Genomic DNA, 27,977 nt, shown 5'->3' on the forward strand with positions numbered 1-27,977 from the left:
TGCAGCGTTGGAACTCTTGAAAGGAGAATTGCAGCAGTTGTCAGTGTAGCATACACTTGGGCCTCCAACAGGCTGTTAAACCTCTAGGGTTTTCCTAAAGAGCCAGCCACGGCTCAGCCCGCAAGAGCGACTTCCCCTCCATCAGACGCCTTTGAGCGGCTGCAGCAAGCATTCCTAAAGCAGAGTCAGTCATGCTCATTCACCATTGGATGCTCTGTTGCCTGGGCAGCCCCGCGTCACCACCCCACCCCACCCCCCATAGACACTGGGAGCTTCCCTTCGAATGATCCTTGGGACTATGATGAAGATTTGAGTTACTTTGACCATAAGATTCTGTCGTACCATGGCCAGTAGACTGTGGTGGCTGGAAGGAGGCCTCAAACTTTCCAAGCTTGATTCTTCTCTAGGCAAGGGAGCGGCAGGCTCTACAGATATCGAAGGCATATTGGACCTGGAGAACATCTACTAACTCAGATCCAGTGTGCTCATGCAGCCAAAATGCCGCAATACATGGGTAGCAGAGCACCCAAGCCCATGGATAAGGAGGTTAGGGGCTGCCTACGATCTGAGTACCCACGACCATCCCTGGAGGGCAAAGTTGCTAGCATGCCTCAGATTGAGAGCAAGATGGCCACCTTAACTGCTAAATTCATTAAAGATCCCAAGAAGGAGATTGATCGGTCTTGGAAGGCTTGCCAAGACAAGCTCCTAAATGTTTTAGAGTCCCTCACAAAAATACTTTACATGGACAAAGAGACAAAAGAAACTGGCAACCTAATATTGCCCAAGATTCTCTCGGGATGATCACAACGTGCCATACGTATCCTTGGAAAAGCTAACTGTGCCACCTGCAATGAGAGGAGACGATCCCTACTGATAAATATCGACCCTAAAGTAAGGGAGCTGATGACTTCGGGAACGGTGGCTGAAGTGGACCTCTTGGTGGACCCCTTTGTGAAAGAACTCATCAAGTCTGTGACCAACTTCTAATCACTGGATAAAGCCCAGCAGTAAGTGAAGGAAGTATTTGGCAAGCTTGTTTATTTGACAGGCCATTATCGGGAATCAGAAACAATTTGGCAGTTTCTTGCCAAACAGGGACTATGGACATGGTGGACAAGGTGCTACCAATGCCCCCTTGAGGAATCTCTGGTGAGGAATACCCTTTCTTTCCATCAAAAAGTAGAGGTACTTTAGGCTTATTTCTTCAGAACTGGAGAGCGTCTTGGGCAACACCTGTGTGCTGCAGACAGTCACAAGCGACCAGATACAATTTGATGGGTCTCCGGTAACGAGGAAAGGGCTGGCTCCCATTACCTTTTCAGAACTAGACAGTTGTTTTATCACACAAGGAGGTTACCTCTCTTCTGGCCACGAGAGCCATCGTCCTGTCAGTTTTGCATCCCTCAGGTTGCACCTGGTTATCAACTTGAGGGAATTCAACGGGTGGGTGATCCATCATCTTTTCTAGATGGAAGGCCTTCATCTTGAGAGACATCCTCCTGCCTGGAGAGTGGATGGCCAGAATAGATCTGCATGACGATTATTTTATGATCCTGATCTTCCCACCTCATCGCAGGTTCCAACGATTCAAGTGGGAAAGGCAGGTCAATGAACTTGTAGCACTTCCTTTCCGGCTCACTTCCACTCTTGGTGCTTCACCATGGTGTTGAAAGCGGTGGAGTTCCTGATCTATAGAGGAGTTCAGTGGATAATTTACCTAGATTACATTTTATCCTGCATCAAGACAAGGCCCGAATCCAAGAGCAGCTGGAGATAGCAAGCCACCTTCTGCAGACTCTCTGCTTCATTATCAACTAACATATGTCCAAGTTCAATCCTTCGCACTATGTGTTTCCTAGTATTTCTCATCAATTTGGTAGACCGGACCCTAAACCTTCCCTACATGAAAGTGTCCATGATCAGCAAGGAGCGGAGACGTGCCTTAGAGAAGGTGTTAGTCTCTCTCAGGTATACCTAGCCAGAATAGTGGGACTTCACATCCCCAATACAGAGGATTTTTTCCCACCTCTACATTGAGCCCTTCAGCATCTCAAAGCAGTGCACGTTTGCAGGGGTCTGTCCTATGTGACTCGGGGAGCATCTCCACGGAAGCCAGGGTGGAGCTACAATGGTGGTTAGACCACATGATTGCATAGAATGACATGGCCATCTTCAGTTCAGCGAAACACTAGGTTATCGAGGCAGACGCCAGTCTCACCGGTGGGGGGGGGGTGTGTCGATGTGGGGGTACGTCTACCAGAAGTCCATGGTCTCAGCAGGAAAGAGGGCTGCCATCAATTGCTTAGAACTGCTCACAGGCTTCTTTGCAGTGCGGTCTCTCACAAGAGACAAGGTCTCATTTTCCATCCCCTTACAGATGGACAACATTTCCATGGTCCGATACCTCAATCAGCTCGGCAGCACAAGGTCCAAGGTACTGGCAATTCCTTTCTGTGACAGAAACCTCCAGTTATTCGGGCAAGTGGAAAAAGACCTGCCAACCAGAGCCCCTAATAAAAATAGTACCCCCACGTGTGTGTGTGTGTGTGGTCCTATTTTGCTAGACAGGAACAGGCAAAAACTCTGATCTTGTGAAGACCACATTAACACTACTTTGATTTCACATGGTCACATATTTCACCCTCTCCTGTCAGTTATAATAGGCCCCCTATATATGTGAGGCATGATTTTTATTGGGAGAGCTACTGGAACACTCGGTATTTTCCTATTCGCCATGTATTTAAATAAAGTTTTTACATCTCCTCCATGACATTTAGGGTGGGGAAATATTTTCCTGCGCTATATGTTAAATAAATGTACAATAATTTACCTTATTGTTTCGGCTATAAATGTTGATCCCTTGCTCCTATTCTGATTAATTCCGAAATATTTTGTTTAGTGTAGTTTTAGCTTTTTAACTACGTTTCGGTTGGACCTTAAAGTCCTTAATTTGTTGATTATGTTCTTATTTGATGCATTAAACAAAGACCTCACACAAGGAAAGGCAAGGAACCTAAGAAAAATAGATTATCTCTATTTGACTTACTGACAACATGCAGCTGGACTGTTCCCCATCTGCACCAGATAGTAGGTCAACATACCACAGCGTAACAGGAGCATGCAGTGAAAGAAAAAACCTTAGATGAGCAAAGATAGAGTCTGGGAATTGAGGGGACGTACAAGAAAAAAATAAAAGAGGATGGGCACAAGTTCGGAGATGCCAGTCACCCTTCCCACAATGCCTCCCTTCCCCAGACTAAACAACAAGCTTTGGCAAAGCCAACTTAGTTTGACCTATGGGAGATCTATTGGCTTTCTCAATGTGTTTAGACATGTTGCACAGCACCACAGGCTGCCGTGCAACATGGCTTAAAGTATAATAAAAAACAATATGATTCAACCAGCGTTGACTGCCTCATTGCATTTTGTTCTTTAAGTCATGTTGCACAGCAACCTGCGCTGCTGTGTTGTATGTCTAAAAAGGCGCATGTGTATTGGGAGGATGGAAGAAACAAACACAGTGAGGAGGAAGCAACACCAGGGAGGTGCGTGGGGAGAGCGATAGAGAAGTGACAGCGGGAAGGGGGCGGTGGGATTTGGAGGTTAGCGGTGGAGACCATACAGTACAATGCACTCTCTTAAGAGTGCATGGCAAACAAAGTACCTGAAGCAGTGTGTGGCTAGAGTAAGGACGTTGGCTGCAAACAGTAAGCAGTGATAAATCCATGCTACACCGCAGGGACAGAAGCCCCAGGAAGAAAGCAGGAGGCGGCGAGCAGCCGGGAGAATGCAGAAGGTATGGCCAATAAGAAGCATGGAGACGAGAGTTACGTTAAAGGCAATCAATGGCAAGTATTGGTAAGTAATGGGTGGGCTCTAAACCCATTTCTAAGCCTTTTTAAAAAATCAACAATAGATTTTGCTGACAGCACATGCGCTCTGTTCAAGTGAAAACCATAAAAAGGCTCTAAGAAGGGTGGCACTACATTTCTTCAAGGAAAAATCAGTCCGCTGTCGTCTATTCAACAGCACAAGAGAGCCTAAAAAATTGCTAACTTAAAAAAAATAGTAAACATTTTCCATAATAAGTACTTCTTAACAACACCAATAACACTTGGTAACTAAAAAAAAAGTTCACTTGTAAATATATTCCTAGATGGCCGTCATCTTTTTTTTTCCAAGAGAAGCAATACAAATAAAATATCTGGTAAACTTGCATTTTTTCATGCAAAAACTGTCGTAGTAATAAAACGATTCAGCGAGCCTTCACAAAGAAAATACAAACACTCCCTCCTATGTAAATTCCAAAACGCACCATGGGCACTGACCTAAAAAGCTTGGCTTCCAGCAACAAATGACTCACTGTTTGGCAAACAGTGCTGGTGGAAATAATTGGGCAGATGTGAGTATCTTGTGCCTAGAGGCGTGTTAAATACAACGAGATAACATCAAATCAATGAGGTGATCTAATTTATTATCAAAAATTCCACTCCTAGCAGAAAACTCTTAAATATTCTGCATTTGCCTCGATGCAACATTTGACATTTTTATTTAATTAGTTGTAATAGCACTGGTACCCGATTAACTAATTTTACAATTTAAATACATGCAAAAACAAATTACAAAGTCGTGAAACCTGCCTGCATTTCCGTATGAATTAGCAAATCCCCTAATGCATCTATTTGGAAAGTAGCCAAAAGACAGTTAATTATTTAGATACATATTCAAAGACAGGTTTTCAAAAGTCTCCAATACAGGTAAGGTAAGAACATAAGGAAAAATATATATCACCGTGTATGTGGACAGGTCAAGATTGTACAGTAAATATTGAAAAGGTCCACACTCCACCCAACAAATTATAACATTCTCACTTCTACCACATCTTATGGCCACTGTTACAATTTCGAACTAAAAAAAAAATCGCACCCTGGTGATAAAGGGAATGGAATGGCTGTGATCTTACCAGACTGTGATGTGTCAGGCCGCATTTTGAGTACTTCCTCATGTTCACAATCTCTGCGTAAAGGTGCCTCCAAGACACAGAAGGACCAGGGCGTAGAACAAAACTGGCCTCTGAGGAGAAGCTTTGCCACTGGTAGGGTAGGTGTTTAGGCTTGAATGCAGGTATGGTTGTGGTCCAAGTCCTGGACTCTGGCAGTCTCCATCCATGTTCCCTCAGAAATTCTGAAGTAAAAGGGAGGGTTCTATGCCCTCTATCATATTTCAATGTATGCACAGCCATAGTTGGGCCAAGACATCTGTGGATTTGCTGAAGCCGTCAAACTTGGGGCTTGGGCTTGGAGGAGAGCACCAACAGCTTAGGCCCTGCTGGCCTGGGATCAGACTACCAGAAACTGGCTTAGGTCTCAAATCCTTGTGTTGTTATCCTTCCTTAAATCCAAACTCTTCAGGGAAATGAGTGACTGGCAGTCCCCTAGCTCTACCCCCGGCTACTCTAGACTCAACATATAAATGTATTTATTAATAAAGGGGAGCAGGAAGGCCTTCATGTGGATGGAGAAAGTGAACATGGCCGTTCCTGCTGTTCATTTTGGCCAACGTTCTGAGAACACACCGGCGTCAGCATGGCGAATAAACTCATCTGCACAGAAACTGCAGCAAAAGAGCAAATGTCCACTTACAAGAGACAGCAGAGACATCCGTCAATAAATTCCTCGATTGGTGCAAACAGTGGATTTATCAATTACCCATCACAAACACAAATATTCTATACGTCCTATGGTCAGCACAACCATTTCTAACTTTCCAATGGTAGTAGACCTATCCGTCACCTTTGATAAAGCAATTCCTTGCTCAGCTGGCTGAACTGTCATTGCAGACTGCAGGGATATCCAATTATTGTAAGACAACTTTCCAAGCACCTCACATGATGCAAACAGTGGAGCTAGGCATTCATAAGTGTTATGCCCTGCACCACTGTTCTATCGCTGAATTTGTGAGTCTCATGACTTAAGTCGGTCTACAGACATCGAGCCCATAGCTCCGATAGGATGGACCCAAAGTAACAACTCATGCAGGCTAGGAGGAGGCCGTAAGAATGGGCACCGATCTGCAGAGCTCCAATCAAGGTTAATTTATTCACTCCAGTTTGGTTGGTCCTCTATATCTCCCATTGCACATCCTTTGGTGCCCGAGCGGCAAGTAACTGCTTCACCTCCTCCATGTCTATCAGCTGGGCTGGACCCTTCAACCATGCTCTCCAAAAAGCACCCAGGAATCCAATGTAAATTGGAGTGTGTTTTGGCCTCGACAGAAGCTCTCTAGTAATACGATCTGACCACTCAGGAAAGGCTTTGGGACACAGAAGGGGTAAGTATGTGATCAAAAGTGCCAATATAATACAATACTTTTGGCAGAGACATGGTTTCAAGAGAATATAGTGCAACAAACCCAATAATATTCTGCCACTAGTACAGAATCAACCTGGAATAGGATCAGAAATGTCTAAACCACTTACATGAAAGGAACGTTAACAGCTTATTTGATCAGTAAGGGTAAAGAGAAAGCGAAGAATGGCGTTTTGTAAATTGGAAAGGGAGAATAAGGCCGTAGAAGATTCTCATTTCAAAAAGGAGGAGTAGCAAAGATCAATGGTTGAAGCTCAGAATCACTGCAATCCAGAAGATTTGAGTATGACAATCTTTCAAAGCATTTGTTGCTTTATATGATGTCAGCCAGAGCTCTGATACACAAACATTGGAAAAAGAATCCTCTTTCCGCCTTCAGTACAATACAAAAATGGAAACCAAATGAATAACAAAGGAAGTCAAGCTGGTTCTGGGGCTTCTTGGCCTCTGTTTATTCTGTGGGAAGTACATCACTGCTTGGCCTTCACATAATGATCTTAAGCCTTACTATGGATTGCATGAGATTCAGTGGCTTCTGTATATTCTCTGCTCATGCCACTGAGTGGCCACCTTATGTGGCAAATATAAGAATAAAACAAATAATAACAAAAACTGTTGGTCCCTCCCCTCAAAACATCACAATAGGAGAAAGACCTCAACTTAAAAATACATTTTCTTCAGTCAGAACAAAATATCCCCAAGTCCCCAGCATGGAAAACCAGTGTTGTGTTAATCCAAATTTGCAGAAGTGAATCTGTCCACAAGGAGGTAATGTGCTTATAAACCATGTAACTGGTGATTGCTGCATTACTGTAAATACTCCTGGTATTTCAGGAAAACACACATGCGCTTGTGAAGGGAGACCCTATACAAAATAGGGGCATGGGTGGAGTAAGAAAGAAAGAGCAGGGAACAAGGGGTGATGTAAATTACCAGGTTAGTGCTGGCTTTATCAAGTCACAACTGGTTAGGCTTACTTGTTTTCACCGACTTAGAAAACAAGCTAAACCCCTTACTCTAGGATTACGCAGCCCACTAACCCAGCAGCCCGAGCCAACTAAAATACTCTTAGCACTGCAATTATACCCATAAAACCACTCACCCACAAACACTACAATAAAATCCAGCAAAAGTCTAATTGTAACCTGTACAGTGCAAAGTCTTCAAAGATCCGAAACAGACAACTGACTTGAACAGTAGAGGAGTTGGCCTAACGGCTAGGGCGCTCGACCTCGGACCTGGAGGAACTGAGTTCGAGTCTCGGTAACGACGCCAAAACCTCCTGTGATTCTGGGCAAATCACTTAATCTCCCCGTGCCTAAAATGAAAGTAACTGGAAAACGTAAAAATTTTACGTAACTGGAAAAATATGTAAAGCGCTCTGATACCTGATTCGGTTCGGGTCTAGTTCGCGCTATATAAAACTCTGCACAAAAAAAAAACAGCCGATACAGGTTAAGTGGTGGGTCGAATGGCATGCACCTGCAAAAATACAGCGGTCAGAACCAAGTTTTAAAACATATCACCCTTAGAGGGATTTTGGTGTCAAGTCGCAATGACCACACCCTTTGGAAAGCAAGCACTGAAAAAACCTAACAGACAACACAACACCACTTACCGTAGTGGCAATGGTCATTCCACAGATATCCCCACAGGCAAAAACACAGCCACAAACAAACATCTGAAAGGCAGCCGCGGACCGTGCAGGTAACAGCGGTGGGACCGCGTGGGGTGGGATTTTGAGGGACGATGCAGAGGGAGAATTAAATAAATAAATAATTTCTCTTCTCCCTCAGCATTGTCCCTCGAAATCACCCCACAAGCCCCCCCCTACCCACCCCCCCACCCCCCACTATTACCTGCACAGGCTGCGGTTGCAGAAAGAAAAAACACTGCTGAACTACGTAATTGGAAGAAATGCGCTATATAAAAAAATCATGTCATGAAGTGCATCCCCGAGTTACCTGGAGAATGTCTGCCACCCCCATAAAAGAGGCAAAGACTTCAACACTGCTCTTGGATGCAGTACTGCACTTGCCATCTCAAAGTACATTGTCATCCTTGGACACTTTAACATCTAAGGGAAGGCACACTAAAACCTAGTGGCGTAAGGAGTATTCAACTATACAGATAATCTTGAGTAATGATTATGTGAAACACCCTACCTCTAAAGCATGGAAAAACAAAAACACAGCGTTTTTGTTTTTCCGACTACGTACTAAATCATGTTAAATTACTTGACTCTTCCCTAGGCTTAACACGTAGTCAACATTTTCCTGATCCGAATCAAATTCAGCAATGAAAAGAATCCTACAGGTTAGAAGACTGGTTTAGAAATAAGCAATATCACAAGGAATGAAAGAAAGCAAGGAGAGCAAGATAAGGTGAGGAATAGAAAATTGGTGTTGTAGGGAGACAACTTAGAGGAAATAAGATATAAATGGACATAAGATGAGAAAGAGGGAACAATAAAAATTGGCTACAAGAAGACTGATAATACTATGTAACATGCAGGCAGATACAGAGCAGTTAAACAGAAGAAACATGGATAACTAGTGGAAAAGAGAGGCCAGCACGTAGAGAAGGAGGTTTCAACCCGACTAAATATATTCTAAACTAGAAAATGGGTTTCTTAAGAAAAATCCCTCTGAAAATATCAGCATCCCAATTTTTAAACTGAGGTATCTGTTGACTTCACTAGATGGAAAAGCAGAGACCAGAAATGTGTTGGGGAAAAGGATGGAAAGAGTGGAAACGGACTAAGGCTCTTATTACAAGTAGGCAGGTAAATTCGTATAATCTGCACTAACTGCTGCTACCACACATATTGAAGTGGTGAGTTTTGATATGCATATCGAAAGTCAAAGCTACGGGTATTGATCATGGGGAAAAAGCGGGCTTAGGTTGGCAAGCACCAACATCTGCAAGATAATCCAAAAACCTCTCATAGGTGGTTTTTTAACACAGCTGATATAAAAAAAAAAGTAGACAGTAAGATGCTTAGTAATTATCTGGCTCAATAATTATCACATCTGATAGTGGCCAACTCATAATAAGGGTCTAAAAAAGGGAAATATGCATGGTTCCATATCCTCTTAGCATCAAAACTAGGAGTGCAGGTGGTGTCTCTGTTTTGAAGAAGACTGTTCTTAAAGTACTTAAGGAGTCCCTGCAATATTACATATTTTGGATATAATGGAGCACAACTTTCCTTTGCTGCTGATGGGATAAAGCACCCACTTTTATTGATCTTTCTAAAACTTAAAATTCAAAAGGGTGCTTGTAAAATGTGTCATTCTAGTAAAAAGATCTGCATGTTCAATTGTATACAGTCACATTTCTCAAATGTTATCTAACATTAGGAATAAGGCCTCCTGGCAACTGAGGTGACTGGACAATTGTTTCCAAACATTTCAGCAGCCAAGGAGTTCCTGTATTTTCCCAAGCTCTCAGGAGTCAATGGGCGGGTGTAAGAAGGCAGTCAGAAAATCGACTTAAGTCTATGTTTTCGCACCCACATCTTCAAACCTGTTTTCCCTCATGAATGACTTGCATGCTCACTAAAAATATATCTTCATTAGCAGAGTTGTACCTGTTCTGTGCTTGGGACTTTTCCAGCAAACCAGCACATCTCCTTCAAAACTAAGTGCAGACCAGACACCGCAGACCAGATCCTGGTTATTGTGGGTAGTGATACCTTAAGGAACTGTAAAGGCTCCAAAGTTAGGATAAGCAGAACTAAGGTGGCCAAGTTGCCACACCTCAGCCAAAGACGCTACAGACCCAGCTGGGTTTAGAAAATTTAGAGTACCGCACCGCTAGGCTTTGTCATGTATTCCTATAGGTTCTGAATCGATCCCCCTATTCCTGACCCTATTCTGGTTAAACAAACTAACAAGTTAACTAGCAGTCAGCCCATGAGGCAGAAAACCCCCATGATGCAGATACCGTTATCTGACGCAGTCACACTACGGCACAGGAACGTGTTATCTGATTAGGTCATAACGCTTGCGATCTAATTAGACAAGCGATATTCCTCCAGCCCCTGATAAGGCATACGGAGTTCTCATAACAAATCAAACCTATGACAACCTGGAAAATCCGTGCGGCCATTGTTTTGATTTCACAGAGAACTTCAGCAAAAGAATGTGCTAACGACCTGGTCGTATGACATCTTTATTGACGTATCTATGTCCATCCTTACGTCAATCTCGGCACCTTAAAGGTATAAATATTACCGATCTTGCCCTATGCAAACACACGCGGTGGTGACGAGACGGAGCAGCCATACTTGCCGAAGCCCAGAGCAGAGCAGACCCCGCTGGCAACAGCCCCGCCTTCCTGACGCGCTGAGAACGAGACGCGCTGCTTTCTCCTGCCGAGAGACCCAGCACCGGCGCTTCCGGGTAGCCCTCGCAGGCAGCCTGGAATATCGAGACAGAGAGAGAGATACCATCCCTCATTCATCCTAACTTCCAGGTACAGAACTGAATAACCCCTCACAGAGAATTCTTAAGTTAGTCACTTGGCAAAAACAAACTTAACAAACTGTAACTTTCTATTCCCGCCCACGCATCAGGCTTAGGTCAGGTACATGGGGTAGGCGTATTTAGAAACACCAGTTGAGTACGTTTAGTCAAATGTATATGTGTATGTAATATATTTTATTCATTTTAAACATCATATGGCTTAGAAACCATTTCAATGTTTTTACAGTATTATTTTATACTATTGCTTTTAATGTATGCACTTTACTTAACTATAAGTATTGCAATAATATCGATCCATTTCTCTTGTATGAGAAAAGAGACTGATCAATAAATAACACCTTTTTATTGAACACGCCCGTCTCTTCCTTTTCTCTACAATCTGATGAGACTAAGAATGCACGTACTGACTGAGTAAAATAAATTGCCTTTTGTTCACACGACTCTCGAGATATACTCTTGATTAGGGGAGAGCAAAGTTGTCATGTTCTATGGTTGTCAGAAACTAAATCCCTTCTTGTCTAATCAGGGAAGTTAAGTCCTACCTGAACATTCGAGAAAGTTTCTAGTGAACTCTGAGCTAAGCTGGCAAACCCAAAACTTTAAGTCTAATATCGACAGTAGTAGACCTAGTTAACGTCTGATCTAGGCCTTTACTATTGTAGGTATTATTCCAATGCGCAGAGCCTATTGGGATGATAGGAACTACACTACATGGCGCCCAACGCGTTTGGAAAGGGCGATAAAACTAACGTAAGACATTTAGAGTAACTCAGTCGTGCTTTCTCACTCAGACCCCTTTTTCCCATAATACTCCAAAGACGTCTGGAGTGGGTGAAAGGTTATATCCGCCAGACCTCGCAGGAGGGAACTCCTATGTATGGTTCTTGGTTTAGTCAACGTTGAAGGATACACCGTTCCAAAATATTGTGCATCTAATCTTTGTTTCCATAAGAAACCTGATCTGCAAACAAACAAAATAACCTTCTGGACAGTACAATGTCAGACAGTGAAGGAGAAAGAGAGGCAGTTAGATTAGCAGCTGAAATAGCAGCAGCTGATACTGCACTGCAAGACGCAGACCGGGATATAATACTCATCCCAGTCATCAAAAGGAAATCTATAACTTTAAAACTTATAGAAAATGGACTGACACCTAGAGGTGGTACAGTCATATTCGTAATTGAGGCACACGAATATCGGCAGACAGAGGTATACTATTCATGGATAAACTTTCCAGCAGCAAATCCTGTAACAAAGTACTTCCACTATTACAAAATAGAGGAACCTCCTGAAACGTACACTCCTTTCGAGGAGGTGGAAGTACCACTCAAATTTCAAGAGCATTTGCTCTTATTTGATGGTGCCCTAAAACATAACAATCACATCACCAGGCTCGGTCCTTTAGGTAGACCAGGAGCAACGTGGCCGGTCCTAGCCGGATACACACCACATCCAGACATCGACGGGATGTCTGCAGCAGAGCTTTTAACACAGCTAAAACAATTAATAAAAATTCATAGACAATTAGTCCAGTATGTGATGCGGACTTCAACAATTCAGCGAGCAATTAAACTTCCACAGCTGACCCCTCACCAGGGGAACACAAATAAAATTACACCACAGAACATCCAATCCTGCCTAGGTAAAGTACCGGCTAAACGGGAACAAATACCATTCTGGTTGGCACAAAAAATCACCCAAATAGAGGCGGTGTTTCCTGACACCACCCCGTTAGAAAAACACAGGATTCTGACTATCTGTCTTCCAATGGGAATCGCACCACACATAGAGGACTGTGACACTTGGGGTACAGTCTTTGCTTCCATCTACACAAAAACGCACGGTGTTCCATCCATTTCGGTAATACCAGATGTGCTAAAACAAATTCAAGACGAATACGGTCCAGAACCCGCTTTAACTCTTGGTATGAAATTACTAAAAGACTTCAAGCAGGTCTCGGCTATATTGTTAGCCAACATAAAGGGTGAAGCAGCAAACGTGGCGATCCGCCAGAGGTTAAAAGAGACAGATATAGCAGACCAACCAGCTGAAATTGCCAGAATCATAGAAAAATCCTATGAGGAACTAGGTAGAGATAGTTTAGGTGGAATACCAGTAAAACCGCAACTGACTGAAAGTCATGAAAAAATATTTTTTAATAATAATTCACCAAAAAAGAACTGGGATGGAAACAAACAATCCAATCCTAAAGAAAAGAAATTCCAGTCCAGGGGAAGGTCTCCTAGGCGAAGGGAGAAATCTCCGAACCAAAGACACAGGTCACCTCAGAGTGACCCCTCTGGGAAAAGATATAACCTTAGAAATAGGGATAATATAAAGAAGCCTGATAGATATCAAGACATTGATACACGTCCCTCTCAATCTTTTCAGACTTCCTCGCAGAAATCGGAAAGAAGAGGACGATCATAACAAAGAGAAGAGCACGCCAAGTCCAAAGACAAGGAACCTGCTCAGCTAAAAAAGAAATTACAATTTCCAAAAAAGAAGGTAGCCAGCATTAAAATAGTTAACAATGCCGAGAATTCTGAGGACACAACTGAAAAACGGAGAATGGGCTCAGACAATGCTAGACAGCGCAGCAGAAGTGAGCATAGCTCGCAAAGTCCTTATGAATCATCTGGAGACAGTGGACACGAATGAATATCTTCAAGTGGAAACTGCAGACACCAGAGTTAGCAAACCTCACAAAATATACGAAATAACATTGCGTATAGAGGGGGATAAGACTAGAAAAATAAGGGGACTATTTTGGGATAATCTCTCCAAGGGCTATGACATCCTTCTAGCTGAAAAAGACTGGCCACCAGAGTTTGTCAGGGAGTGCCCTCATGGCGAAGAAATAATTATGCCTGCCTTCTCAAATCATATCCCAATTCATAAAAAATACACACTTGCTAGAAAGTGGGCAGTGGCTCTAGCTCCTGCTTTATATAAAAATCATGTAGGATGGGATGAGGACTCTCCTCCTCACAAAATCCAGTTAAAATCACAACCTGCTGCACAAAGGCAGTACCCAATTAAGCAAGAAGCTAAAAAACAGGTAAAAGAAATACTAGATCAGCTAGAATACCAGGGGGTGATTGAAACTTGCACCTCACAAATGAACAACCCTTTGTTTCCGGTCTCCAAACCAGACAATTCATACCGTCTAGTTTTGGATTACCGACACCTTAACACATGTTGCAAAACTTTTGCAGTGCAAAACTCACATAGTGCTGCACTAATGAATAACATAGTGCGCAAAAAATACAAAACAACCTTAGACATCTCTAATGGATTCTTTTGTCAAAACATAGCACCAGAGAGCAGATATTTAACTGCATTCTCAATAAATGGCACTCAAAAACAATTCTGTCGGTTAGCCCAGGGGTACAAGAACAGCCCGGGGGTATTCTCAGCGAGAGTAACAGAATTACTACAAATATATGATGATGAAGCATTATCTTATGTCGACGACATATACTTAACAGATGATGACTTGGATACTCACTTGAAGAGAGTGAACACCATAATACTTGGGTTCGCAGCAGAGGGTTACAAATTCAACTTTAAAAAATCCAGAATTGCCCATCTGAAAGTCCTGTTCTTAGGATATGAATTATCAAGTGAAGGCAAAAGCCTGGCTGACAATTTCCTAGAGAAATGTGCCGTAATCCAAGCACCTAGAACACTAAAAAACCTACAGTCAATTCTAGGCTTCCTGAATTTCGGAAGAACATACATTGCAAATTACGCAGAAAGGGTTAAACCCCTTTATGATCTGATAAAACCAGATTTTAAAAGATCCAATTGGACTCAAATACACACAGAAATTCTGAGATCCTTACAAACAGACATGCTAATTAAAACAAAATTAGAAACACGTGACAATACACGCAATCTTGTGATTCGAGTCATCCCAGGGAGATGCGGATTCACATACCTGACCTCTAATGAGGGAGAAAAGGTACCAATTGCATTCAAATCACACTTGTACACTAAGGCTGAAATGAAATATAGCCCAACGGAAAAAATTCTAACTGCAACACAGACAGCTATAGCAAAAGAACGAGCCCTGGCACAAGGTAAACGAATAATAATCGTGACACCTATACCAGCACTAGAGGCTGTAACAAAAGCAAGCATTCCAAATGCTAAAGCGCTCCATCCAAGATGGATACAATGGGCTAATTCTCTTGCTGCAACAGACGTGGCATATGAATTTGATCCTAACTTAAAAACACAAGAATTTCTCCAATATGAATTTGAATGTCCTCCGCCGACCGAAATTCTGCCTCTAGAACATTACGGCTGTATAATATATACAGACGGATCAGCACAACCCGCAGTAGGGGGTAAACAAGCTTACAGTGCTGTGTGCGCGATTGTTAAAGGTCATTGGCACGAAGGGAAATTTAAACCAACCCTCACTAAAACACAATCTCTAGGAGATTGTACAGCTCAGCGAGCTGAACTACTGGCATTCAAGATGGCGCTTGAAAATACCGATCGAGAATTCCCCACACTCATAGTGTGCGATTCGTATTATTGCGTTCAGTCTTATAATGAATACTTGCAGATCTGGCTTCAGAATGGTTTCAAGGATGCGAAAGGTGGCACAATCAAGCATAAAATGCTCTGGGAGCAAGTAGTTCTTTTACAAAAAGAACTACCAAAGACTCACGTGATACATACGCTGAGTCACCAACGTGATGGCGTTCACGTTGCAGGGAATTCATTGGCTGATGAGGCCGCGAAGGCAGCTGTGCAAACGGCTTCCGTAGCAGCCATCACACGGTCGAAAACAAAAATAGACAGCGAAATATTACAAGCTGTCAGCGCTTCAGAAAAGGATTCGATAGAAACACTCCCGAAAGGCTTTCCAGTAAAATACTCATACATAACTGATGCAAACAATGTTCCTTTTGCTCAAATCCCTGGAGTGGGGGATAGGGCAATTCCAAACATGGAACATAGGTTAGGACTGATAATAGCGGCACATGAAGGGCTTGCTTCTATACATGCTGGCGTCTCAGCCACAGTATCATTATTAAAACAGAGATACTGGTGGCCACAAATGAGAAGACAAACAAGGAACTATGTTCTAGAGTGTGAGATATGTCAAAAAATGAAAGTATCAACGGTGAGACGTCCAGCACAGACGCCCCTTCTAATCTCAGATAAACCATTAGCCTGTGTTTACCTAGACCACAGTGGTCCCTTACAAAGGGATGGTAACTATAAATATATCTTGGTCGCAGTGGATTCATGCATGAGATTCATATGGATGTGGCCCCAGCGAACGGCTGACGCCAGAACTGTTATAAAAGATTTGCGAGTCTTTATCGGCACATACGCAATTGGCATGCTGCATTCAGACCACGGTCCTGCTTTTAGCTCTCGGGCTTATAAGGAGGCCATGGTCAGCATGGGCGTGCAATTGCGGTACTCTTGTCCATTTCACCCTGAGGGGAACGGAATTGTTGAAAGAAAAAACCGTGACATAAAGCAATCTATAACGGCAAAGGTATTAGGTTCGGGAGCTGGGTGGGTCAAACATCTAATAAGTGTCCAATGTAGTCTAAATAACTTGCCAAGAAATTCTCTGAAGGGATTCAGTGCGTACGAATTATTATTTGGAACTAGGATGTTGATCTCTGACATTGATAGTCAGACTTCAGTGGTGAAAGAAAAAAACTTTGATATCAAAGACCGTTTGGCTATTTTACAGGACTTAAACAAAACAAGAAAAGACCTGAGCAACATAAAGTTGAAACAACAGCCAACAACCACTGAAGAACCACCACCTGTCCCAGCAAGACCTGTCTGGATTCCAAAAGTCGGGGATCTAGTTAGGGAAAAGATCGCGGTAAAGAAGGAATTTGGGCCTTCTTACAGAAAAGCAGTTCCTGTCTTGTCTGTCAACGGGACAAGATCAGTTGTACTACCGCCGCTTGCTGGTAAAAAGGAGAACCGAGTTGTATCCATCGACCTGGTAAAACCACAATCATGTGGCCGATAACAAACAGTAGGCCAAGTGGACTCCCAATAAGTAGCAGAACACCAAGGTTTGCTACCAGTACAGAGGTCCTATCGAAGAGGCTCATCACATTCGAAACGCCTACAGAAGAACAAGGACTATGCAACAATGCAATAGAACTCAGACCTCTGAAAACCCAAATAAAAACATTTAGCAGAGACACACCAATCTATAATGAAGTACCTAGTGAAAATGCAAGAAACGGTAATACTGAAGCAATTGGAACAATTGACAGAACTGCATCCGGCTACTTCATAAACTTCGATGATTCCTCTGAAGGCTTCAGTGAATCAAAGACACAGCCATCATCAAAAATCTTTAAAGATAAAGCTAAAGAACTTTTGAAACAACTAAAAGAAACATATCTGATTTCTCCATGGATTGAATTTTGGGTGGGTTTTGGTGCATTTATCCTCATACTTTGGCTCATCATGGTACTTACTTTGGGACGCTTCATTGAGGGAAAATATGCTAAAATGGACACAGCAAGTCAGAAAATCAACTTAATCCTCAAACCCCACACATCTTCACACGTCGAGAAAAGAGAACTTTCTTCAGTCAACTTCACAGCCAATCCTATACCGGGTGGGGTAGCATGGGACAACACTGACTATGAAATTTATGGTCCGGTCGAAATCCTGAAATATCCACACCAAATTAAGATCTCCTTGAGTGACTTTGTAAAACCTAACTCATTTGCTGATGATTGGGACTTCGAAAGCATTAATAATATGATGTCTGACTTAGTAATGTCTGCTAAATTTACCAAACATGATTATTTGCAGGGTTCTACAAATTATGATAGTATGTACTGTTATAACCACTATGGTAACCATTTTCTACATAGATCTGCACAGCCTAGAAATGTTTTAACTTATAATCAATGGGAACATTGTGCAACTCCTCCGAAAGGAAGCTCAAGAACCTTCTATGACAAATATTCATACTTTTCAGGTTTTAACACAAGTAATGCTGAAACATTTTATTTCAAATTGTCAAACAAGACAGGGACCAAGACCATGATAACCAACACAAAATTGATATATTCAGATTCATTCTTTGAAAAAATGAATACTTTTGGTTTTGATTATTGGGACAAAAATGTTGAATTAAAAAGTGTTTGGGGTACAAAAGAATGGCAAGTACAGGGTATAGAATCACTGTTTAGAGCCTGCATGATCCCAGAACAAATTATATTTTTAAATGACACTGTCCAACAAACCACCTGTCTTAGCTTAGCCAAAATCAAAGACTTAAATAAACCGTCTATTCCAAAGCCAACAATGTTTAGCAATAGCTCTGATACAGATGAAGAGATAGACGTAAACCATATATTAAACCAAAACAGAACACATCCTGATTGGAAACAGTGGTTGATCTGGCCCACAGATACTAATAACTGTCAAGACAGATTCCTGAACAAAACACAGGGGTTCAAAATGACCAGGCCAGACCCTAGATATCCCCAAAGACATCACCCAGGGATAATAACAACCTACAGTGTGGGCAAATTATGCCTTCAATGGCTACAAACTTCCACACTGGCAGAAATTAAGCAACACCTAACTTTACTTACTGATGGTGCTGACTTGCGTGATTTCATTATGGGACCACGCAAACAGCGTCAAAAGCGTTTCATAGCAGCCTCTGTATATGCAGCATACAATGAGGCCTGGAAGGTTACTCAAATTGAAACAGCAGAGAGAATACGGGAAATTGACCGTATTAATTTGGAAAAATCACTTTCTGTAGTGGACAATGGGTTAATGACTCTGTCCTCCAGAATTTTTTCATTGGACAGCATTGTGTCTTCAGCAATCGACATATTATCGCAAGACTTACTGTTGTTACAACACGGTCAGTCACAATTGCGTTCTATTGTACAGCTTGGCTGGACGTTACAAAATCTGCGTTCAGGCTATGTGCCTTGGCGTTTAATCAACACAACGTCACTATTCGAAATCTTTAACCTTACTGATAGACAAATCAGTATGGCCCAGAAGGGTGCTGATTATACAATCCTGAGCATTGAGAAACTTGAGAGATTACCAGTGACAATGTCAGAACGACCTGTCAGTGAATGGATAATACATGGGATAATTAATATTCCAATCTCAACCTTCAGGTTTCAATACTGCCAAAAATATATACAGGCTGGCATGTACGAAAAATTGGGAAAGGGGTACATAAAAACAACATGGAACCTGCCCTATTCACATGCATGTGTCAGTAATAAAGGACAGAAAGTGTTTCTTAGTGGCAATAATTGTGCGATGTCACTAAGCGGCACGCTTCTGTGTAAAGGAATTAGTTTGCATGGAGCCTGCGAAGGGAATTCATACAACCTTTCATGTCACCAGCAAGGCGCACCTGCAACAGAAATAGAACCATTCTTTCAAAGACTCTATAATGGGAGTTACATTCTAATTGTAGACCGCAGATGCTGTAGTCTTATGCCCGGGACTCCTTATCTCGTAACTACGACTGCGAAGGTCAAGTGCTGTGGACGCTCATTGTTCCCCAGCTCCATTCCAGACAGGGAGGCAAGGGCATGGCCCAATTTGAAAATTACTTCTATTCGAATAGATACTTTAAGCAGAATGAAAACAGTGCTTCTTCAGACGCCTACAAGGCTCACGTCATCAAAAGAAACGTATGATCTACAAGTCGCAAGGACGACTGCAGAGATACATTCGTTGTTATCGACTAATTCACCCATACATTTCGCGGAAATCCTTAATGAAATCTTAAATATTTCTGATACCACTGGGGTCTCAAAGGTATTTAAGACAGTATTTTCAATGGCATTAACACCATTCAAAGCCATACGGGGTATTTTTCCAGATTTCGTCCATTCGATTTTTGGCGGACTTCCCCTGATCCTGGGACTAATTGCAGGAATCCTATTCTTAGTCCTTATTTTTCGTTATGGCAACCCATGTCACAGACCAAACTCTCGCGACAATGGAAGAAACAATCCTAGCCATTGGATACCGGGACCGGATATCAAAAATCCTGGGACTCTCCCGGCTTAGAGACCTGAACATGACTTGGTTTCTATCATTTCGACCAATGTGGCAAAGATGTGTTTTACCTGTATTAAGGTGTCTGCTATGCGGAGAAGAATGCGTGTTAGACACCTGTCTGACGCTACAATCGGATGCGCCAATGGATGCAGAAACATTGTTGAGCCCAATAAAGGTTCATGCTTTGTGCTGCCCTCAAAGGCTACCAATCCTGATGACGGCATTCGTGGAAGCTTCACCACTACGATTGATGGGTAGTGAAGTTCAAGATGAAAGCAGCATCGATCAGGTACGACCTTCTGTCAGCAATGCAAATCAGAATGTCAATGGAGACAATCATGCGCACGAATGCATGGTTACACCTATTTCCGAGTTAGTGGAACTTTCCCATGAAGCTGTTGACAGTTTTTTCGAAAGCCTAAATGATATGATGTTCTCACCAGAGCAGAAATAGAGACTTTTGAGCAAACTCGCACACGGCGTTCCCTGAATTCGGCCTTCAACTTTAAAAACAAAGTCACATGAACTATTTTCACTCCAGTTCACGGACAGCAATTTTTCAGGAGCCCCAAAATATTTTTTACAATTTTTCGGGACACTTATCTTCTGCTTAAAGTAAGAAACTATTCCTAGAGAACTAAGATTTCTATTTTTCGATACTTTATAGACATTAGCTGCCCGCTGGTATGTTCATAAATATTTTATTATGTGATGGAATGGTCTCGAACTTTTTTTCTGTATTAAGAGCCATTTCATGTGTAATTTCTCATATACCAAATAGCATTAATGTATGAAAATGCGTAATTACTTTGGCATTATTCTATAGCTTAAGTGCATACAATACATATGACTGCAATTTTTCCGTATGTTTGAAAATTTCAAAATGCATTTATGTATTTTGGGGTGGTAAGGTATACACACTACTCTATAGTATGTTGTACTATGTTATACTATGCCTAGATTAGTAAATATGTCCATAGTTAGCGTGGAGTGGGTGTCATGTATTCCTATAGGTTCTGAATCGATCCCCCTATTCCTGACCCTATTCTGGTTAAACAAACTAACAAGTTAACTAGCAGTCAGCCCATGAGGCAGAAAACCCCCATGATGCAGATACCGTTATCTGACGCAGTCACACTACGGCACAGAAACGTGTTATCTGATTAGGTCATAACGCTTGCGATCTAATTAGACAAGCGATATTCCTCCAGCCCCTGATAAGGCATACGGAGTTCTCATAACAAATCAAACCTATGACAACCTGGAAAATCCGTGCGGCCATTGTTTTGATTTCACAGAGAACTTCAGCAAAAGAATGTGCTAACGACCTGGTCGTATGACATCTTTATTGACGTATCTATGTCCATCCTTACGTCAATCTCGGCACCGTAAAGGTATAAATATTACCGATCTTGCCCTATGCAAACACACGCGGTGGTGACGAGACGGAGCAGCCATACTTGCCGAAGCCCAGAGCAGAGCAGACCCCGCTGGCAACAGCCCCGCCTTCCTGACGCGCTGAGAACGAGACGCGCTGCTTTCTCCTGCCGAGAGACCCAGCACCGGCGCTTCCGGGTAGCCCTCGCAGGCAGCCTGGAATATCGAGACAGAGAGAGAGATACCATCCCTCATTCATCCTAACTTCCAGGTACAGAACTGAATAACCCCTCACAGAGAATTCTTAAGTTAGTCACTTGGCAAAAACAAACTTAACTTAAACTGTAACTTTCTATTCCCGCCCACGCATCAGGCTTAGGTACACGGGGTAGGCGTATTTAGAAACACCAGTTGAGTACGTTTAGTCAAATGTATATGTGTATGTAATATATTTTATTCATTTTAAACATCATATGGCTTAGAAACCATATCAATGTTTTTACAGTATTATTTTATACTATTGCTTTTAATGTATGCACTTTACTTAACTATAAGTATTGCAATAATATCGATCCATTTCTCTTGTATGAGAAAAGAGACTGATCAATAAATAACACCTTTTTATTGAACACGCCCGTCTCTTCCTTTTCTCTACAATCTGATGAGACTAAGAATGCACGTACTGACTGAGTAAAATAAATTGCCTTTTGTTCACACGACTCTCGAGATATACTCTTGATTAGGGGAGAGCAAAGTTGTCATGTTCTATGGTTGTCAGAAACTAAATCCCTTCTTGTCTAATCAGGGAAGTTAAGTCCTACCTGAACATTCGAGAAAGTTTCTAGTGAACTCCGAGCTAAGCTGGCAAACCCAAAATTTTACGTCTAATATTTACGATGAACATCTACCCGTTATTGCTAGCAAAGAATAAATCCAAAAATCACATTTTTGGATCTCGCTCTACAATGCCCACTGTGAAAAGTCAGAGGAAACAGCAGGGAAAGCAGCATAACAACTATAACAGCTGGGAGCTCATTGTCAACATCAAGATTGGAGCAGGGAACACCACAAGATGAATCAAGGATGAACATAGCAGAAACCTACCTTCTCAAAGACACAAGAGATTTGGAAACTTGCCCCGTATTGTATCTCAACAGCATTTACTGCTAAGGATCAGTTATGTCAACAGACTTAAAAGAGACGGGCAGAAATACACATGTTTAACCCCTTCCATGCTGCTGTCGGCCATTGGCCGACGCGGCCCCGCCCGTTTTGCGGAAGTGCCGCACTTCCGCAAAATCGCAGGCGCAGTGGAGGGGTTAATTGTGGAGTGTATGCACCCAATTGTCAATGTTTACCTTGCAGAGTGGAAAAGAGATGGCATTATAAAGACAGCAAATTATGATCTCCCCTCTGGATTCTCTAGTAAAACTGAGAAGGTCATTATAATGAGACCAGAAGCTTGGATTTTTGGCTCTTAGATCAAGCATTCAGTTCTGAAGCTATTAGTAAAACCATCTACAACCCAAACATGCAGACCCTATGTAGTAGGGAGGCAAGAAACTGCTTTTTTGCTTGATTTGTAATTGGTGCCTGTGTATAACTGCAAGTCGTTTTTCCTGAGTTATTAATTTTCCTCCATATTACAGTTTTTTCTGTAACCTTGAGTAAAAATGGCTATGTTTGTTTCTAGTTTCTCAGTGAGACTTATTTCTTAGATGCAGAAATGAACCAATGGTACAGGTTTATTAAAGCAAGCACAAGGAGATGATGGATGCAGTGCTGAAACTTTTAAGACACTCATCCCCAGTCACAGATCTGGGTTGAATCCATCATCGTTCTTTAGCTCACTTCGCCATTCAAGTTCAGACCCAGCAATATGCAAATCAGTCTTGACCTCATGGAACATTCCAGCCCGAACTGCCAAGCCAGGTCTTCCCTGGACCAGAAACGGGCATCCTGGGACCGGTTTCAGGGTAACACCCCTCATCAGCAAGACTAGCCTGAATCCAGTGGTAAAGTGAGCAAGAGACCTACATCTGGGCGGTCCCTGCCAATATAGGGCGAACAAAGCAAACACAAGCAGATGATGGACGGAGGGCTGAAACTTTTTAGACACTCGCCCACAGTCTCAGATCTGGATTGAATCCATCATCGTTCTTTAGCTCACTTGCATAAGACCCAGCCATATGCAAATCAGTCTTGACCCTGTTCCTCCTGGGAACAGTCCAGACCAATCTGCCAAGCCAGGTCTTCCCTGGACAGGAAACAAGCATCCTGGGACCGCTGAAACTTGTCAGACACTCACTCTAAGGCACAGATCTGAGTTGAATCCATCATTTGTCCCAGGATGCTTGTTTCCTGTCCAGGGAAGGCATGGCTTAGCAGTTCAGGATGGACTGTTCCCATGAGGAACAGGGTCAAGACTGATTTGCAAATTGCTGAGTTTGAACTGGGGTGGCAACGGGAGCTAAAGAACGATGATGGATTCAACCCAGATTTGTGACTGGGGTGTGTGTCTGAAAAGTTTCAGCGCTCCGTCTGTCATCTCCTTGTTTTTGCTTCACAGATTTAATATAGCCCTAAAAAACAAAAGTGTGAATATTTAATTCCATCTACAACTAAAGCCTCTTGTATTTTTAGTGGCGGGGGGGGGGGTAATATTTTATTTGTACATTAAGTGTTGTCTACCTGAGAAGGAACAGGATGTTTTTATTTTTAATTGACAACGCTGGTAATTCACAATAAGGCTGCAGTTTTGTTAGAAAAGTAAGCAAAACGTTTGTAAGAATCAGCATATCATTGTAACTGTGGTTGTGTTCTTTTTTGTATTTCTTTTCTATTTTTACACCCAAGAAGCAAAATAATGGGATATGAGCATGGCGAAGTGGGCCCACGCCCAGGGTACTAACCTCCAGAATGGACCCCATGACTTGGGTCCAAATAAAGGTGGATTTAAGACAGCTGGTGCTCGTCAGCCTTTAGTTTTTCTTTTAATGGTGTTCCTTGATCTTGCTCCCCTCACCTTCCTTTTACTTCTCCCAAATTTAAAATACACAGACAATTAAGAAGGAGGAGTGGATGAGGGCACCAAATTTAGTTTCACCAGAACGCTCTCTGACCAAAGGCCAGCTCTGGATACAAGGTTAGAGTAAAAGCTCTGAGTTTTTTTCATAGTGTATTAATTTGTTAGGAGGGGTGATCATGTTTTAAGTCCAAAGTAAGCAGGAACAAATGTGGAGATCAAACTGCTTCTGCTTACCACAGAATAGAAAAACAAGCATTTGCAATGCAATAGGTCTCGCATTTATGAGTTTGAGCTATTGTCATTTACAATGGCAATAACATAAATAGGGTGACCAAGCGGCATGGGTACAAATTCAGGACGGTGAGTGTAAAAATTCAGGACAAAAAGTCAGGACAGAAGGTCAAAATTCAGGACAAAAATTGGCAATAAAAAGGTACGTTTTATAGACATCAGATGAGGTCGTGCAATAGTATACAAGTAAGTAAATAGGCAACCAACATAGGTACAAATCAAAATAAGTTTATGTTATGTTGAGACACCGGGCACTTCACGTTTTTCGGTATGCGCGCAGCTTTGAGCAACTGTGCAAGTCTTTTTGTGGTATTGCACATGCTTTAAGAATGGTGAAGCGCTAGGTAATGGCAAAGCTAGAACTGTTTAGGCAACTGCGGTTATAAAAAATATAACAATTGATAAAAGCATCCTCCTTAATATTTTGCAATTAAACTTTTACAAACATCTTCTTACAACCGACCTTGCACCATTTCCCCAAGGAATCCCACCTACAGTACTCCAGTAAATCAAGACCTTTTGTTTGCTCTCTTTCATCCTAATTGCGAAGATACCGCGCTGATCTACTACCTTGATCTTGAAGCTATTTTGGCCAGTGGGATTTGCTGAAACTTTCGATGATGGGTCAACTTGGGCAAAGATTAATGCAAGAAGCAAATGTTGGCAGTAGTTTTACATGCAATTGTGAAATGGCACGCAAACTATAGAATGGATATGCAGCTCAGGGGGCAGACAAATATATTGGATCATTAGGTAGAGAAATGGCACTTGATGGTGAAACCTTTTAGATGCAGAACTAAATATGTAAAGAAAGCAACCCTTCTGTAAACCGTTAGCATCTCAGATGTTTCAAAATTGTTTATGTGTCCTAATCTGTTATGCTTGTGATTTGCTTTCAAAGCAATGGAGCTTTTTTTGCTTGCCTTAGTATAAAACATCAGTGAGATAGCATGCCTTCTTACATTAACGTTCACAACATATCACTGCATTGCCTCATTTAAAGTAGGACATCCAAACCGAGAACTCAAGATAGCCACAAGAAGCAAGTCAGAGAGATGAATGAAAGGGGGGGGCATGGGCAGTGAGTGAGCCAAACTAGCAAACATTTCGAGATGAGCTCCCGCATTTGCAGTTACAGCAGAAAGAAGAAATCTTCCACTTCAGGCAGTGTAACATGAACTCCAGCAATTAACATCCATTTCGCATTCAAGCAGCTTTTGTATGCGCAGATTAACTACTTGCCCGCATTTCCATTTCTTTGAAGCAGCTCGGCCCCCTGGCTGCCCCACCCTCTGAATCACCTCACAGGAGACCCCCTCCCTTCTGCTTGGCCATCTCAACTTACGAATACTTGTCCTTTAGCACCAAGGCGAAAATTACGGACAATTGCCGTCCGTTGAAACTTCCTTCATGGACAACGGACATTATGGTAAATTCACGGACGGTTGGTCACCCTAAGCTTAAACTCCTATAAAACCGAGACATATTTCATTTCAAAGTAGCAGACGTCATTGTCCGGGGCTGCTTGAAAGTGAAAGCGTGCATGGCGAGGGAAGAACGTCGTGCCTGCAGTAGGAGAAACCCATTAAAGAAAAGAGTGCCTAGAGACTAAATAAGACATCCTGTGTTACAACAGAAGTAAAAGGGCCAGTCGCATGGGAGGTTACAAATGCAGACAAGGCGGTAGGTACTAAGGAGGGATTAACAAGCCTCATAACGATTTGCAAGCCAGCGTTTACAAAGGATAATGACACAAGCCAATGACAAATATGGGCGGAGCTTCAAAGCCATACTCCAATACTGCATGCCTCGCAGCAGCGCATGCGTTGCCCAGGCTCGACCTAAAAATGAACACCAGGCAGGATCCTACAGCATTCACATCATTATCGACATGCACACGACTTGTGGGCATCCTGTATTATAGCTTTTCTCCCTTTCCGTAATTTGATTATCCACCCTTCTAACCAACTAGACTGGGGAAGCTGAGTTTGAACCATCTGATTGGCTTCCGGACATGACCGAAACCGACATAAAAATCCGAAAGAAATTGACAGACAAATCCAATCTCTATACTCTACATTAGCACATAGCTCATGAGGATGTACTCAAACAACTTCACAGTGTGCACCATTAAAAATTTCTACAACACACAATAACAACAAGGAATTGGGAGTATTTGCTATGTTTATAACATAAGAACTGAATTTTCTTTTGTCCAGTCAAAAAGACTTGAAAGTTTTAATGAACAACTTTGCTTGTAGATCATGCAGCCAACTGTGCCACCCAACTTGTTGTGCTGTGCCGAGTGTCAGAATTGGTTCACCAGTACCCATCAAATTAAACCATGACAAACATTTCAATAGCTTACTCAGTGTTTACTGTTTCTCGGAACTAGCGTCATTGGATTTACTTGCAGTGTAGTTGAAAACAACACTTACACACGTGCAGCGCTTAGTGTTGCAATACACGGTGTATCCCTCACATAAAAGTTTCATCTGTCTATATCAATTTAGCACCACAACATTGCAATGTCTATTTTTGTCTCAAGTGCGGTCAGCAAAACGATGACGCTCCATCTCGTATTACACAAGTTATGTTTGTAAACATTTCACAACCCGTTAAGAATCATTGTACCCAAGACAATTTGTGAATTTCTGGTGAACTTAATTGAAAATAAAACGAAAGAAAATGCATTTCTCTTACCAAATACACACGTATTATTTAAACTGTCCAGAACACTAAAAATCTCTCATCCAGCTGACCTTCTCAGGTTATGCTAGCTTTCATTACATGAACGCTTCTACAGCTTGTTATAGGACATACAAGTCCTACGTATACTTTTTGCCACCGTTTCACAAAAATAAAGAGAGCTGAAGTCTTTGAGGCTTGACAGGAAAACACACAGGAAACGGTCATGCGTGAGCTACACATGCACAAACTAGAGGCTAACTTTTTTTAGAACAGTGTTGCAATATAAGTAGAGAGTTCAGAGGGAGCCCACGAATAAAGCTGTCCGTTAGTTATCAATAATTACGTTTATCTTTTCGTAGCTCAGCGTGCCCACTCGTGTACTGGCAAAATATGTCTTTTTATCGTAGCAAAATTGCAATGACTTTATTCATCGCGAAGTCAGCCCTGTCTCGAAGGGAGGGCTCGGTTATCGCTTCCGGATGGGAAATTATAATTCAGTGGAAGGACAAGAAGAAATGATTAATTAGGTCGTGAGAAAGCAAGCAGATAGTGCAATGATCAGAGAACCAGACTGTCCCATGTCAGGCGTGGGCAGCTCACCAAGCCCTGCGGTCTCTTTTGTATCCGGTTACTTAAGTCAGAAAGACAAAAATACAAGGTCCT

The 27,977-nt window shown here is 42.2% G+C and overlaps 1 protein-coding gene across 2 annotated transcripts in view; it reads right to left on the reverse strand.

Moving 5' to 3' along the window:
• RAB12 (RAB12, member RAS oncogene family) overlaps positions 1-27,977 on the reverse strand; it is a 170,512-nt gene that overhangs the window by 142,089 nt on the left and 446 nt on the right. The window lies entirely within an intron of this gene.

This window comes from Lissotriton helveticus, chromosome 4_1, assembly GCF_964261635.1.
Source record: "Lissotriton helveticus chromosome 4_1, aLisHel1.1, whole genome shotgun sequence".
NCBI classification, from domain to species: domain Eukaryota; kingdom Metazoa; phylum Chordata; class Amphibia; order Caudata; family Salamandridae; genus Lissotriton; species Lissotriton helveticus.